This window comes from Camelus ferus, chromosome X (genome assembly GCF_009834535.1).
Source record: "Camelus ferus isolate YT-003-E chromosome X, BCGSAC_Cfer_1.0, whole genome shotgun sequence".
Lineage (NCBI taxonomy): Eukaryota > Metazoa > Chordata > Mammalia > Artiodactyla > Camelidae > Camelus > Camelus ferus.
This window is the reverse complement of record NC_045732.1, coordinates 93,344,486-93,362,576: the sequence shown is the minus strand read 5'-3', so window position 1 is coordinate 93,362,576 and position 18,091 is coordinate 93,344,486.

Genomic DNA, 18,091 nt, shown 5'->3' with positions numbered 1-18,091 from the left:
GTACGTCGGCAAATTCCTTCCCCGGACCTAGGTGGTCCCCCTGCCGACTGGACGGGATGTGTGTAGCCGTATAAAGAAGCCGGTAGGGCAACTGGGTCCTGAATTCTTCCGGTTCCGAGTTAGGCTGCTAAAGTCTAAGCTTTACTGGAGACGTATTTTTTTCAGCCGTGGGTTGAAATACCTGAAGGAAAGAACGAATAAGTAACTAAGTAAGTAAATGAATAAATAAGTGTATGTGTATGTACGTAGGAGCGCGCGCACACACACACACACACACATTTTTTTTCTTTCCAATTCCAAGCGAAATAAAGAGGGTTTGTTTAAATTCGTGGTGAGCTATGATGTGTAAGCCCCATATTTCCCAGTTAGCTTAGAGGGCGTATATTCTGTATTAATGACTTGAGTCTGATACATTCCAATTAGGTTCATAGCACAGAGAAAAACAGTATATTTATCCCCCAGCCACCCATTACCACCAACGTGCTCCAGCAAAATGAATTTATAACCCCCTCCTTGTCTAGCTCCTTAAACTAGTCCCATCATATGTGAGGCCAAAAAAAAAAAAATGTTGCCTGCCATTCCAGTAAAAAAAAAACTAATATTGCCTGCCATCAAGGAAGCCATCAGTCACTGTGGCCTTCTCCTCTCCCCCCTACCCCACCAAAGCTCCTGAGGGGAATCCAGGCTGGAGAAAATAACAAGATACTGGTCCTAGATAGTTAAGATGCATATCTAAGGAATACTTTCAATGAGCCCAGACTCCGGCGTCTTCCCCTACAGGGAAAAGCACTAAAATCATTAACTTGAGATGTCTGTTTTTGTGATTAGCAGTAATCTTTTGATGTTCAACGGCATGTTTTGTTTTGTTTTTTCCTGTCTCCTCCCTTACCTCTTTGGAACAGTTCCTCAGAGCTGTCTGAGAGCTGTCTTCTGAGTTTTAGTCCTCAGTAAGGTCCCAGAAGGAAACATAACTGACAACTTTTAGGTCTGTGTTTTTCTTCAGTTGATATATGCTAGCTTAGCAATATGTTGTTAATAGTCATTATTTCTATTCATTTTATGCTGTTTTTAAATGAAAGAACATTGAAACACTAATTCTACTGACTTTAATTTTTTTAATTTATTAAAAAATTTTTATTGAAGTATAGTTGATTTACAGTATTATATTAGTTGTACCTCATTGTGGTTTTGATTTGCATTTCTCTGATGATTATCAATGTTGAGCATCTCATGTGCCTTTTTGGCACATCTGTATGTATTCTTTGGAAAAATGTCTATTCAGGTCCTCTGCCCATTTAAAATTTGTTTTTTGCGGGGTAGGTAATTAGGTTTATTTTTTTATGGAGGTACTGTGAATTGAACCCAGGACCTTGTGCATGTTAAGTATGGACTCTGCCACTGAGTTATACCCTCCCCCTCCTCTGCCCATTTTTAAATCAGGTTGCTCGTTTTTTTTTAATATTGAGTTGTATGAGCTGTTTATATATTTTGTGTATTAACCCCTTATCAGCCATATCATTTGCAAATGTTTTCTTCCATTCAGTAGGTTGTCTTTTTGCTTTGTTGATGGTTTCCTTTCTACTGACCTTAATTTTTGAAGGTACAATGAGTTTGCTGTGGAAATTCTGAATTCAGTCTATCAGTAGCTAAATGGCCTCTGGGGCTTTCCTCTTAAGTAATCTATAACCATGAAAACTAATGCCATTGAGTATTGGAAATTTTTTGGGGGGGAATTTAGGGGAAAGATGTACAATATAACGTTAAGTGGAAAAAGTGGACCACACTATTTGATATCTTCTATGTAAATACAGTTAGTCATGGAATGAGGACCAAGAACTGAATTGAGTAGGAGAAGTTATGTGATTTGGGATGGGGACTTAGGGAAATTCTTAATAAGTTTTCAGTGGAAAACCTATGCCTAACTTTTGTGACACCAGGCTGTACACTTTCACATCAATTGCCTATAAAAGACAACTTTGCAGCAGTTTTTGGCCTATCTGCCCAATGGCTGGTAGGCATGCACTTTAGTTCCAATGAGAAAACCCCTAGCCCTACACCTCTTCTTGCTCAGTTTCCTTGGAGCAGTTTGTGTTTCTTGAGTAGAAAGTGAGGGGGAACCAGAGTACACAGGCAGGTACAGGCAGTCTGTGGGGTCAGGTAGAGGTTGAGTCCTGTGGAAGCCCAGCCCAGCCAAGATATACACTAACACTGATTCATTCATTTGGGGGGTGCTGGGGAAGGTAATTAGGTTTATTTATTTGTTTGTTTATTTATTTAAATGGCAGTACTGGGGATTGAACCCAGGATCTCATGCATGCTAAACACCCACTATACTGCTGAGCTATACCTTACCCCCTGCCTGATTCATTCCTTACAGGAGTTAAATCATTTGTGTGTTACGGACTATGAGGACATTCAGCTTCTATTAACTATTTCTCTTTGCAATCTGAGTTGCCTGGACAGGTTCGTGACTGCCACCCAGAGCACCAAGGCAGGGATCTGGGTTGTGGAAATGGGGGATGAGGTGGTGGGAGTTAGGGAGACTCTTTCATAGTCTGTGTCTGTTTGAATTTGTAGGTGCTTTCCAATTATAGCAATGATTGTTTAAGAAGTTCCAAGACTAAAGCAAAGTTTTTAATCGCTATTTTGAAAAGATTTACCAGCTCAAAATCTGAACTGCATACTTAAAAACATTTTTTTCTTCCCAAATACTTATTAGTTGATACATACCTGTGGTCTCTAGTAACTCTTCTATGCTGCCAGCTTTGTCGGTCCCTCTAACACCTAGCTCTTCAGGATTTCTTCTCTGATAATGAATTGATGCTCCATTTTATAGGAAGGAATTTGATGATATTAGGCCTCTAGATGTATGGAAAATTTCTCAAACTCTTGGGTCAGCCAACATGAATTTCACACTGGAAAACTGTGCCATAAATGGACAATTATTTCTAATTTAACCTCACTGGGAAGAACTATGTCTGCCAATAGGTAGAAAAGTGGCTGGAGCTTATGGGAGTGTTCTGTGATGGTCCAGATTACACAGGATGAAATGGAATGATGTGACCATTCCAGGATATATTTGAGCTAAAGATCCTGTGTGTGTGTGTGTGTGTGTGTGTGTGTGTGTAAAAGATAGAGGAAAGCGTGAATAATGCACCGCACAGAGCATGACTTGGATGGAGAATTTGAGTGTTTTGCTGCCTACCAGGTCCTAGGGGAATAGGATGTTAGCCAACTTTGCTAGAGGCTGATGTTGAGTGTGGGGAAGCTCATCCTCAATGTCTGAGAGGGACAGAGAATGAGGAAGCTCCAAACTTGGCAAATAACCCAGATTCCAAAGCACAACCAGTGGTTGTGGTGTCACAGATTCCAAATAAAATTAAACAACTATCAATTCACATCTAAGTGTGGAAGAGGAGAAAAGGGAAAGATGGTGGAACACAGTGGTAAGGAAGATACAGCCTTCCGCTCCTGCATTGCTTAACTCTAATTAACTGACGTTCTTTATTTGTGGCATTTAAGGTATAAAATTTTGTTGTGATGATATTAAAAGATAAATATGCTGCACATTTGCTGTTCCTTTAAGGGCAAATGTTAAATATGGAGCCATGATATTTGATTTCCTTGGGCTGCCTCTTTTCTTCCTCCTCCTTCTCCTCTACCTCCTTCTTCCTTCTTTTGCTTTAAAAATGAAAGAACAGGAGTTCCCCAGAATGCAGTTTTGCAAAAGTTAACCAACACCACATGAAGTACTTCTATATCTATTATCAGATAAATTACACCGAGAAACTGAAAATTCAAAATAGGCACATCTTAAAAACATTGGATTCAAACGAGCGAAGATGCTAGCAATATTCATGCTTTGATCTTGTCTTGCTTTTAAAAAAAATTAATAACTATTTTTAAAAGCAGCTTTAAGTTTACAGAAAAATTGAGCAGAAAGTACAGAGAGTTCTCATATACTTCCTCTCCTCTCACCACTCCTGTCCCAGTTTCCCTTATTATTAACATTTTGCATTGGTACATTTTTTATAATTGATGAACCACACTGATACATTATAATTAACAAAAATCTATAGTTTACATTACAGTTCACTTCTTTATGTTGTGATTTCTATGGATTTTGTCAAATGCTTAACGTCAAATGCTTATCTACCTTTACAGTATCATACAGAATCGTTTAAAAGCCCCCTTAAAAGCCTTAAAAGCCCTCTGTACTCCACCTGTTCATTCTTCCTCTCCTGCCCTCTAACTCCTGGCAACCTCTGAAATTTTTACTGTCCATACAGTTGTACCTTTTCCAGAATTCATATAGTTGGACTCAGACTGACTTCTTCCAGTTAGCAATATGTAGTTAAAGTTCCTCCATGTCTTTTTCATGGCTTGATAGCTCATTTCTTTTTATTGCTGAATAATATGCCATCATATGGATATATCATACTTTATCTCCTTACCTATTGAAGGATATCTTGGTTGCTTCCAGGTTTTGGTAATTATGAATAAAACTACTATAAACATTCAAGTGCAACTTTTTGTGTAGACATAAATTGTCAACTTATTTGAGTAAATATCTAGGGGTGGGGTTGTTGGATCATATGATAAGATTATGTTTAGTTTTATAAGAAACTGCCAAATTGTCTTCCAATATGGCACCATTTTGCATTCCCACCAGCAATGAATGAGGGTTCCTGTTGCTCTACATCCTTGTCAGCATTTGGTGTTGTCGGTGGTTTGGATTTTAACCATTCTAATCGGTATGTACTGAAATTTTGTTTTACTCTTCAATTTCAAAATTACTGATGATGTTGAGCATCTTTTCATATGCTTATTTGCTAACTTTATATCTTCTTTGTTGAGGTTTCTGATCAAATATTTTGCCCACTTAAATTGGGTTGTTTGTTTCTTTACTGTAGAGATTTAAGCACTCTGTGTTTTGTAGATACAAGTCTTTTATCACATATGTGTTTTGCAAATATTTTCTTCAAGTCTGTGGCATGTCTTTTCATTTTTTTAACAATGTTTTTTGCATGGCACAAATTTTTAATTCTAATGAGGTCCAAGTTATCAGTTTTTTTCCATGGGTTGTGCTGTTGGTGTTGTATCTAAAAACCCATTGCCAAATATGAGGTTACTTAGATTTTCTCCTGTTATCTTCTGTAAGTTTTATAGTTTTGTGATTTATATTTAGGTCTATGATCTATTTTGAGTTAATTTTTTGTGAAAGATATAAGATTCATTTTTTTTGGCAGGTGGACGTCTAGTTGTTCCACCACCATTTGTTTCTTTCTCCATTGTATTGCCTTTGCTCCTTTGTCAAGGTTAGTTGGCTATATTTATATGAGTCTATTTCTGGGCTCTCTATTCTGTTCGGTTGATCTATTTGTTTATGCTTTTGACAGTACCACACTGTCTAGATTTCAGCAGCTTTATAGTGAGTGTTGAAGTTGAGTGGTGTCAGTCTTCTGGCTTTGTTCTTCTTCAGTATTAATTTGACTATTCTGGGTCTTTTGCCTTCCCATATAAACTTTAGGATCAGTTTGTCAATTTCTACAAAGTAACTTGCTGGGATTTTGATTGGGATTGTGTTAAATCTATAGATCAAGTTGGGAAGAACTGTCATCTTAACAATATTGAGTCTTCCTATCGTGAACATAGAATCTCTCTCCACTTATTCAGATCTTTGGTTTCTCACATCAGAGTTTTATGGTTACCCACATATAGGTATAGAGATATTGCACATATTTTGTTAGGTTTATACCTAAGTATCTCAATTTTTTGGTGCTAATATAATTGATACTGTTTTTAATTTCAAATTCCAATTGCTAATTGCTGGTATATAGGAAAATGATTGACTTTTGTATATTTACATGTATCTTGCAATCTTCCTATAATCATTTATTGGGTCCAGGAGGGTTTTTGTTCCCCATTAACAGAGGCACTGGAGATTGAACTCAGGACCTTGTGCACGCTCTACCTCCTGCATGCTCTGCCACTGAGCTATACCCCTCACCCAGGAGGTATTTTTTTTGTCAATTACTTGGGAATTTCTCTCTGCAAACAAAAACAGTTTTATTTTTTCCTTCTCTATCCATAAACCTTTTATTTTTATTATGTCTTAATGCATTAGCTAGGACTTCCAGTATAATGTTCAATAGGAGTGGTTAGAGGGGACATTTTTCTTTGTTCCTGATCTTAGGGTGAAAGGATATATGATGATAGCTGTAGGTTTTTTTGTAGATGTCCTTTATCATGTTGAGAAACTTCCTCTCGATTCCTGGTTTGCTGAGAGTTTTTTTTACATGAAAAAACTTTGCATTTTAGTACTTTTCAAAAAATTGAGATATAGTTGTACAATATTATGTAAGTTTCAAGTGTACAACATAGTGATTCACAATTTTTGATGGTTATATTCTATTTATAATTATTATGAAATATTGGCTATATTCTGTGTTGTAAAATATATCCTTGTAGCTTATTAATTTTATGCATAGCAGTTTGTACGTCTTATTCCCCTACCCCTAGGGTGCCCCTCCCCCACTGGTTACCACTATTATGTTTCTAAATCTGTGAGTCTGTTCCTTTTTTTGTTATATTCACTAGTTTGTTGTATTTTTTAGATTCCACATATAAGTGATATCATACAGTATTTGTCTTTCTCTGGCTTATTTCACTTAGCATAAAACCCTCCAAGTCCATCCATGTTGTTGCAAATGGCAAAATTTCATTCTTTTTCAATGGCTAAGTAGTATTCCATTGTGTATATGTATGTGTGTCTGTGTATATATATATATATGTAATATATGTGTATGTATCTCACATCTACTTTATCCATTCATCTGTTGATGGACACTCAGGTTGCTTCCATATCTTGGCAATTATAAATAATGCTGCTCTGAACATTGAGGGTGCATGTATCTTTTTGAATTAGTGTTTTAGGGTTTTTTTCCCGAATATATACCCAGGATTGGAATTGCTGGGTCATATGGTAGTTCTATTTTTAGTTTTTTGAGAAACCTCCATACTGTTTTTCACAGCCACTGCACCAATTTACATTCCCACCAACAGTATACAAGGGTTCCCTTTTCTCCACATCCTCCCCAGTGTTTGTTATTTGTGTTCTTTTTGATGATAGCCATTCTGACAGATGTGAGGTACTGAGAGTTTTTTTTTTTACAGAAACAAAAGAGTTTAATCAGAAAAAAAAAAATACAAAGCTTACTGACCAGAAAAAAATCCATGTGTTTTCTTGAAGAACTTAAGCTCAGACAAATTTGCGCCCAGGACCCTGCTTCCTGAGCAATTTGCTGGGACTGTGGGTTTTTGCACACTTGATTTGTTCCTAAGGTTAGGTTTATGTAGAGTTGAATATATTTTAGGGCAGAAAGGTAGCAAAAGTCTTTCCTCTAATATGTTTTCCTTACTCTTGTAATTTCTGAGAAGACGGCCAATTGGCAATCTTGTTGCCAGATGGAAGGCTTTTTATCTTTATATCTGGAAAATTAAGTATATTTTCTTTTTCCTCAAGGTAATTTTGTACGGGCCTGGTGACTGCATCGGCTGTCTTTTTGGGGTTTCCTTGCTTCTGGTGACAAACGGGGAACGGCACCCGCTAAGGATATAAAGTCATGCTAGATACCCTTTAGTTCTAATTTTACATAAAAAAGTAGAACTGTGGTTTTGTAAGATGCAGCCAAAATGGTGATTAGAGTGGGATTGTTAAAGACGGAGCTCCCCCAACTCTCTGAGAAAGGAGGAGCAAGCTCCTGCTGTCAGCAGTGTCTGAATCAAAAGACAAGAGTTAAAGTGTTTAAATGCCAAGTATAGTCCAGCAGGTGGATAACACAAGTTCTCAAGAGAGTGAGGGGAGAGACAGCTCAAGCCAGAGGTGTCAGGTGGAGGCTTCCCAGCTGGATGAAAGTAAGCTGGACTTGTCAGGAAGCGTAGGGTGATTTTTTTAAACTGAGGGCAGAGTTGAGGGTTGGCAAGAAGGGGTTCAAGGCAGGGTAAGGAGCCCCAGAGGGGAGACAGGAGTGACCCCTGACTTGACGTCCTGGGGTGGAGGGGGGCTGTGCAGCCCCTGTGTTTCCATCTAGGCGGAGAGTGCGTGGGAGAGGCTGCAAGGCTGCACTCCCCCGCCGTCAGCCCTTCAGAGTGTCTGACTCTCAGTGGGGAGAAGATGAAGAGGCTTCTGGACTAGATCCCGGGCGGGGTGGGGGGCTGTCCTTTCGGTCTGCCTGCTTTCCTGTTCCCACTGTTCGTGAGGTGCTGAGCGTTTTAAACATGAATTGGTGTTGGATTTTGTCAAATGCTTTTTCTGCATCTGTTGATATGAATATGTGATTTTCTTCTTTTGCCTGTTGATGTGATGGATTACATGAATTGACTTTTCAGTGTGACCCAGCCTTGCATATCTGAGATTAATTCCAGTTAGTCATAGTGTATAATTCTTTTTATACATTGTTGGATTCGATCTGCTAATATTTTGTTGAGTATTTTTGCACCTGTGTTCATGAGAGATATTGATCTTTAGCTTTCCTTTCCTGTAATGTATTGTCTGGTTTTGGTATTAGGGTAATGCATAGAAAGTAGTTAGGAAGTATTCCCTCTCCTATTTTCTAGAAGAAAGTCTAGAGAATTGGTTTCATTTCTTCCTTAAATGTTTGGTAGAATTCCCAAGCAAACCTATCTGTGCCTAGTGCTTTGTGTTTTGGAAGGTTATTGATTATTGATTCAATTAAAAAATAGATATAGGCCTATTCTGATAGTCTGTTTCTCCTTGTAGAGTATTGGTAGATTGTGTCTTTCAAGAAATTGGTCCATTGCTTCTAAGTTAGCAAATTATGGCCATAGAATTGTTTGTAAATTCTTTTATTATCCTTTTAATGTGCATGGGATCAGTAGTGATGGCTTCTCTTTCATTACTAGTATTAGCAATTTGTGCCTTTTTTTTTTTAATCTTGGTTAGCCTGGGTAGAGATTTACACTTTTACTGATACTGAAAAGAACCAACTTTTGCTTTTGTTGATTTTCTTTATTATTTTCCTGTTTTCAATTTTATTGATTTTTGCTCTGATTTGTATGTTTTTTCCTGCTTTACGTAGGATTTAATTTACTCTTCTTGCTCTAGTTTCCTAAAGTGGAAACTTAGATTATTAATTTTAGATCTTTTTTCTTTTTTCGATTTTTCTAAATTGAAGTATAGTTGATTTACAATGTTGTGTTAGTTTCAGGTGTACGAAGTGATTCAGTTATACATATCATATATATATATATATATATATATATATATATATATATATATATATATATTCTTTTTCAGATTCTTTTCCATTATAGGTTATTACAAGATATTGAACACAGTTCCCTGTGTTATACAGTAGGTCCTTGTTGTTTACCTATTTTATATATAGTTCTTCTTTTCTAATATATGCATCCAATGTGATGAATGTCCCTCTATGCATTGGTTTCATTGCATCCCACAAATTTTGACAAGGTATATTTCCATTCCAGTTTAGTTAAAAATATTTTTTCAAATTCTCTTGAGATTCCTTCTTTGATACATGTGTTATTTAGAAGTATGTTTTATGGCCCAGAATGTTGACTATCTTAGTGAATGTTCCATGTGAGCTTGAGAAGAATGTGCATTCTGCTGTTGTTGGATGAAGTGTTCTATAAATGTCAATTAGATCCAGTTTATTGATGGTGCAGTTAGTTCAACTATATCCTTACTGATTTTCTACCTGCTGTATTTGTGAATTGCTAATAGAGGGATGTTGACGTCTACAAATACAGTAGTGGATTTGTCTATTTCTCTTTGAAGTTCTGTCAGTTTTTGCCTCATGTATTTTGACACTGTGTTGTTAAACATGTACAGATTAAGGATTGTTATGTCTTCTCAGAAAATTGGGTCCTTTATTGTTATGTAATGCCCCCTTTTATCCCTGATAATTTCCCTTGTTCTGAAGTGTGCTCATTTGAAATTAAAATGGAAACTCCAGCTTTTTTTTCTTTTGACTATTACAAAGGTTTATTTAACGAAAAAGTTCAGTTTTTTTTTTACTTCCAGCTTTCTTTTGTTTGGTGTTAACATGGTATATTTTTCTCCAACTCTTTACTTTTAATCTATCTATGTGTTTATATTTAAAGTGGGTTTCTTGTAGACAGCATATAGTTGGGTCTTGTTTTTATTTTTATCCACCCTGACAGTTTCTGTTTTTTACCTGACATATTTAGACCATTCCCATTTAAAATAATTATTAATATATTTGGGTTAATATCTACCATTTTTATAGCTGTTTTCTATTTATTGTCATTGTTCTTGGTTTCTGTTTTGTCTTCTACTCTTTTTCTTCCTTCTCTGGGTTTAATTGAACTTTTTTATTATGATTCGGTTTTTCTCCTCTCTTAACATATCAGTTATACTTAAAGACATTTTTTTAGTGGTTGCCCTAGAGTCTGCAATATACATTTACAACACCTAAGTGCATTTTCAAATATCACCTCACTGGTAGTGCAGGTACCTTATACACAGTATTCCCAATTCCTCTCTGCTGTGCTTTATAACATTGCTGTCACTCATTTCACTTATCCATATGCTATAGTCACTGAATACAGTTTTGCTATTGTTATTTTGAAAAAAAAACTATTATTTGTTAGATCAATTAAGAATATGAGGTGCTTTCCAGCGCCCGCTCCCTCTTTGCTCCTTCACCTCCTCTTCCTTCTCCATTTTCCTTCTGAGTCCCCTGGCCTGGCTCACTCCCCTCCAGCGCCTCTGCTCCGGTGGTGCCCCTCGCCGGAGGCCCTCTCGGCAGGAAGGAGAGGGGGGCTGCGGGAACGCGCTCTGAGCGCGGAGCGAGGGCCGTGCGGTGCGAACGACTGGGAGCGCAGGGTTGGCGTCCGGCCTGCGCCCTGTTTGTTTTCCCTTCTCCCCCGAGTGCTAGATTAAGACGTAAAGATTACCGGGGGCCGAATAATGCCGAGAGTCAACACTCGAGCAAACAAAAGTGCTTGCACAACTCCGCCAACCCCGCTGGGACCTGGGCGGCGGGCTTGGGGAGAGAACGCTCTCCTCGCTGCTAATTACAAATAAATGATGATGTGCCACTAAAAAAGAAAAAAAGAATATGAAAGATGAAATATTTTATTTTAGCTTCATTTATTATTTCTCTAATACTCTTCCTTTCTTTATGTAGATCTGAATTTCTATATCATTTTCTTTCTCTCTGAAGCACTTTTAACATTTCTTGCAAGGCAGGTATACTGGTGACAACTTCCCTCAATTTTTCTGAGAAAGTCTGAGAAAGTTTTTATTTCTCTTCACTTTTGAAGGATAATTTTGATGGATACAGAGTTTTAGGTTGGTGGTATTTTTCTTCCAACATTTTAAACATTTCCCTTCACTCTCTTCTTGCTTGGATACTTTCCGAGGAGAAATGTGATGTGGTTCTTATCCCCACTCCTCTATAGGAATTATTTTGTCATCTGGCTTCTTTCAAGATTTTCTCTTTGTCTTTGATTTTCTACAGTTTGAATATGATATGACTGAACGTAGATTTTTTTAAGGTATTTATCCTGCTTGATGTTCTTTGAACTTCCTGGCTCTGTTGTTTGGAGTTTGCCGTTAATTTGGAAAAATTCCCTGCCAGTATTACTTTAAATATTTCTATCATTCCTTTCTCTCTTTCATCTCCTTCTGTTATTCTCATTACACTAGGTTATACCTTTTAAATTGTCTACAGCTCTTGCATATTCTGTCCTGTTTTTTAAAAAATTCTTTTTCTCTTTGCTTTTCATTTTGGGAAGTTTCTATCGTCATATTTAGAAGTTTCTATTGTCATAATTTTTGCCTCATTGATTCTTACCTGCCTTGTCCAGTCTGTTGATGAGCCCATCAAAGGCATTCTTCATTTTTGTTATAGTTTTTTCAAATTGAAGTATAGTTGATGTACAATAGTATGTAAGTTATAAGTGTACAATGTACTGATTCATAATTTTAAAGGCTATACTTCATTTGTAATTATTATAAAATATTGGCTATACTCCCTGTGTTGTGCAGTAAACCCTTGTAGCTTATTTCATACATAATAGTTTCTACCTCTTACTTTTTTACCCCTATCTTGCCCCTTCCCCTTACCTTCTCCCCACTGGTAACCACTAATTTGTTCTCTATATCTGTAAGTCTGCTTCTTTTCTGTTATATTCACTAGTTTGTTGTATTTTTTAGATTTCATGTATAAGTGATATCATATACGATTTGTCTGTCTCTGCCTGACTTATTTTACTTAGCATAATACTCTCTAGGTCCATCCATGTTGTTGCAAATGGCAAAATTTCATTTTTTATGGTCAAATAGTATTCCATTGTACATATCTATATATCACATCTTCTTTTTTCATCTGTTGATGGACACTTGGGCTACTTTAATATCTTGGCTGTTATAAATAACGCTGCTCTGAACATTGGGCTTTGTGTTTCTTTTCGAGTTAGTGTTTTGTTTTGTTTGTTTTGGATGTATACCCCGGAGTGGAATTGCTAGGTCATACGGTAGTTCTGTTTTTAGATTTTTTGATTTCTAGCATTTTCTTTTGATTCTTTCTTAGAGTTTTTATCTCTTGGCTTTTATTACTTGTCTGTTCTTACATGTTGTACACTATTTTTCATTACAGCCCTTAGCATGTTAATCATAGTTACTTTAAATTCTTAATCAAGTAATTCCAAAAATCTTTGCCATATTTGAGTCTGGTTCTGATGCTTGCTTTGTCTCTTCAGAATATGTGTGAAGTCTTAAGGAGGCACCCCCTGCCAAGTGTTACCTCTTGAGGTTCTAGAAATTCCTCAATTACAATTTAACGTGTTCATACTGGGTCAAACTGTGAGTTTCTGCTCTTGGGCTTCTGTCCCTGGCAAACTGTGTTCCTCTTTATCGGTCTGTCTCTCTAGTTTTCAGGGCAGCAGTTTGCCCCGTGACCTCAATTCTCTGATGGGTCTAAGAAGAGTTGTTTTTAGTGTGTTCAGTTTTTTCTTGTTGTGAAGATGAAAGTGACTTCCATACCCTTTACATTTTGGACTGGAAACTAGAAATTCTTGTATTTCTTTTTAAAGTGTAAGAGTTCTGTATTTCCATTACATTGTGTATTTTCACACTGCTTACCATTCACGCAAGGAAAGGGACATTGTGTTTTCTTTGAAAAATAACAGCTTCATCCACTAACTTTAAAAAACAACCACTTTTCATTTTTCTTTTCTTACTGTATGTATGTGTCTTACATGTTATGTGTTGCCTTAAATCCTAAGACAGAATAAATGGATGAATGAATAAATTAAAAACACAGACTTAAAAGCAGAGAAAAGGGAGTTCATTTAATTGGTACAGACATAAGAATAAATGAGAAATACCTGGTTTATACCCAGTGGTTTAATCTGTGGTGAATCTTCTCATGGTTCTCAGGGGAAGGAATGGTGAGAAGGAGGAGAGTGAGGCTCATGGAACTTAATTTCTGGCCTTGGATTTGGTTGTTACTCTTGGACAGCCACCTCATGACTACAAGCTCTTTTTCCTCATCTCTTCACACTCCCACCTCCACCAGGATGGCAGTCTCCCTTCTAGCTTCTTGTTTGCAATGAATGGACTGAACATTCTTTTTTTAAATTGAAGTATAGTTGATTTACAATATTGTGTTAGTTTCAAGTGTATAGCATAGTGATTTGGCTTTTTTTACGTATTATACTCCATTATAGGTTATTATAAGATATTGAGTATAATTCCCTGTGCTATACAGTAAATCCTTGTTGCTTATCTATTTTATGTATAGTAGTATGTATCTGTTAATCCCATACTTCTAATTTGTCCCTCCTTCTGTCCCTTTCCCCTTTGGTAACCATAAGTTTGTTTTCTATGTCTGTGAGTCTGTTGTTGTTTTATATATAGACTTATTTGTATTATTTTTTAGATTCCACATATAAGTAATATATAGCATTTTTCTTTGTCTGACTTACTTCACGAAGCATAATATTCTCTAGGCCCATCCATGTTGTTGCAAATGGCAGAATTTCATCCTTTTTATGGCTGAGTAATATTCCATTGTGTGTGTGTATATGTGTGCAAACCATAAATTATCAATTTCAAACTGAATGTTAATTGCCTAGTGACAGTTTTCAAGCTATTAGCCTACTTTCCTGAAAAAGTTAATTCAACACAAGCACAGGGCTGGCTTTTGCTCATGGATTGTGCCAATGGTTGGCAGACTCGGCATTGCAAGGAGATTGAGAGAAATGAGGATGGTTGTAATGGAAGCACACTCAGCCTTTTGTCAGGAGGGTACAAACTGCATCACTCTCTCAGGGCCTGAAATTGTAAACACCGGAAGACCGAATGCCTCTGCAGGGAAGGTTGATTACTTTTCCTAGAGGTCAGTGATAAGGCTTTGGTGGGAGGTTTGAGTCTTTAGCTGTTTGAAGTACAGAGTTCTGAGCAGTAAGGACCACCATGGTCTCTTCCTTTAAGCTGGGTACAAAAGAGAAAGGCACTTTGCTTGGAAGAGCCATGTGACCCACTGGGACTGCTTCTCTGTGGTTTTCAGCCTTTTACTGTGGAGCCCATGAACATTTGTCTCACTTGCCAAATGAAGGTGGTCTTGTGTGAGTTCCACAAAGGAAAATGGGTATGTGTCCGCTATATGAATCCCCAAATAAAAGTAATGTCATGCAGCGTTCTTAGGACGAGGGGTATGTGATGAGGGTTATGTTATCATAGCAACTGACTCCTGAGGTGTCCACTCAAGGTTTTGAGAACCCTGGTCCATTCTGGGGGCTGTGGGATGTTAAATGAGACCAAGTTGGGCTTATCAGTCAGGAAATCCAGTGAAGGGCTCTATTTTAGCTCCGTTATTTCACTTCCAGGGTCTGACATTTCCTAGAGGAATCACATCAGCACCAAATGACCACATGGTAGAACAGTACATGTGCTCAGAGTGTGCCCAGCGATAAGCCAACACCCATGATCAGAATTCAGGTAAAGGTACTTCTGTTCCTTCAAAAAAAGAAAAAAGCCTCAGAACAAACTCCAATCCCCTTCTTTGTATCTATTTGTGGTAACTCTTTTCTTTATTTAAAAACTCACTTTTCACACTTGTCTCAAAGGAGACTTGTATTATTTGATGAGAAACAACTTTAGAAACTTTAGAAAGCAAGATCCAGAATTTTTTTTTTAATTAGGCAGCTAATTTTGGGGGGGTAATTAGGTTTATTTATTTATTTTTAACAGAGGCACTGGGGATTGAACCCAGGACCTTGTGCATGCTAAGCTGGCTTTGCCATACTGAGACTGGTAGCCAGACTGGTAGCTACGACTGAGCACACCCTCCCCCCAGAATTTTTAGATTACTGTAAGGTGCTGAAACTAGTGTGCTCCTCCCGAGATTGTGTTTATAAGGCTTTTCAGCCAAAACTAACATCTACAAAGACCACCCATCTTGGGTCAGCCTATTTGCTGGTAGCCAATGTTAAAGATTGTTTTACAAATCAGTGTTATTTCTGTATATTAGAATAATTAATTTCTGATCTTTACCTCTGAGATATTTGAAGTGTATGTTAAGAGAAATGCTTTTTGTGGGACTACTCTTAGAAGACCTGTCCCTTTTACAACTTAGACTGAGGGAAAATTATTCTCTGCAGCAGTGTTTTTTGAATATTCCCTCTGCCCCATCTCACCACCGTGCCTTAATTCTTCTGGAAACTGGAAGAAGTAGAGATGCATTAAAAATAGTGTATATGTCTCTTAAAGACCCATCAGTTATGGGAAAGGGTATTCGCTCTTCTTCCCCCAGACTAGATGTGAGTGTTAACTGCAGGATTTGTGCTGAGTACTGTCTGGCTACCAGTCTCAGTATGGCAAAGCCACGCATTCAACTGTGAACAGAGGACAGATGGAGTGAGAACTCGGTCTGATAGTGTCCTGTGCTTTTGTTTGTACAGACTCTGTAGTTCTGTTCTTAGGGTATTTAAAGGTTGAGGAATCTGATGTTTAAGAAGGACGGGGTCAACACTGGGAAACAAGACATTTTGTTTTGAAAACCATCTGGTGAGGACGGCAGTGGGCATTCCGGATGTTCCCCTCTCCCAGCAGGGGCTGGGCCTCCAGGTAGCATCAACCTCCTCTCTGTGCAGAAGACCCACATTACACAAAACTGCATTGCTGACGCTGATACCCACCGGTGTGAAGGGAGAGAAGAGGAGTGAAAGTAGTGGACGGCACAGAATAAAGCACACACTTTCCAAAATGGAGCCTCCCTTTCCACTGGAAGCACACAAGCGCTGGGAAACTGGTCTGATTAACCCTTGTGAGAGGAAATTCCTGTGTAATCACAGCACTTTATCTCAGCGGTCACTTCATAGTAGGACCTTGGTGTTCACAATGAACCATGTTGAACAGAAACTACCTTAAAGAAGCCTTGCCTTGCTCAAAGCCAAGGCTGTGCTGAGAACTTAATGCTTTTTAAAAAGTGGGCCTGGCCTCCTTCACCATCCTGCAAGTTCAGTTTTGCTTTCTACTCTGGCAGTTTCACATGAAGACAACATGAACAAATGACTGCTTTCTAATCAGTGATTATTCTGGAACACTGCTTTGAGCAGCATTAAACCAAAAGATTCCCTTTCAATGTTGAATTAGCAGGAATTGAGGTGCTTGGAAGGATGATGAAAGTGACAATATACGTTTGAAGGTGCGACTGCTTTTGAGGAAGTTACAGTATGCCTCACAGGCCTGGAATGGGGTCTCCTGTTTCCTTTGAAGCAGGAGTACCTCTGAGCCAGGATGGTTCCTATTCCCCAATCTCCTCCACAAAAAGGGAGTGCAGTGAACAGAATTTGGAGTACACTGGCTGAATGTTCGGCCACCACCTTCCCATGAATCCTTGTGAGCAGCCTCTCAGAAGTTTCGTTGAGTCTAGCATTGGGTCTGAATGTTCAAAGTAGCGTGGGTGGGGCTCTGCCCTTCCTGGAAACACGCTGTTCTCTCACTGGGGACTCGTCCTGCCCCATCATGCATATGTATGTGGTCCCAAGGGGTGAGGATGAGGATGGGGTGATGGAAGGCAAAGGAGAAAAAATGTAGATCAGTGTAAACATACCTTGGGTACTTGGAAAACTTTCATGTGCACAGGCCTATTGATGGTGACTCCTAGGTGTCACCTCATGAAAAGAGGCCTCCTTGCCATTCTGTTTGAATGACATTCCTTTAGAAATCCTCATCCGTTCACTGTTAACCCCGTTTGATGCACAAAAACTACATGCTGAGAATTCACCTCTTTTATTGAAAAATACAAAAACATGCCCTACTCAAAAATAAGGGGGCACTGACTTTTCCACTTACTCAGCTCATTTAATGGGCATTTGATGAAGTGCTCTTGATGCTGTGCTATGTCCAATAAGAATGTGGCAGGAAAATACTTTGGAAAGACTGTCAGGGAGACCTTGGTAATAGGGGACTACAAAATGGTTGCTGATGACAGGGGCCGATTCCAGGCCAAATGAGGCCAGGCCTGAGGGAGGCAAGGGCAGAGGAGCCACCCAGGTGACAGTGGCTCCAGAAGACCCCATCTCCAATCAGATTCCAGAACAAGGGTACCATTATAGGGCCCATCCAAGATTATGCCCACAGGGTTGCCCAGGGTGACAGGGGGCATATTTTTGAACATTAATGTCCTCTGACGTCTCCTCCACTTGACCCTCCTATTCTTAAACCAAACCTTCAATTAGAGGGAAAAAAGGGATTGGTTTAGTATATTGAGCAGTTAATGTCATAATAAATCCCCCTACAACATACAACCCTTTATGCCATTGCTTTTGTAAACTCCACTGGGAGAAGCTGTTTCTTTATTAGTAAATATCTTAGGAAAGTTACCACCGCAGCCCCTTCCTTTCAGTTCACCCTCAGTGAGCACCAACTATGTATCAAGCTTTTAACTACACTTCTTGTTTTGTTTCTCTCCTCCCACCTTTAGTATTCATTAATGGCTTTTCCAGCTCTCCGATGCAGGTCTAGCTGATGAATTGCGCCCAGTCTTGCTGTTAATGCTATGCCTGGTAACGG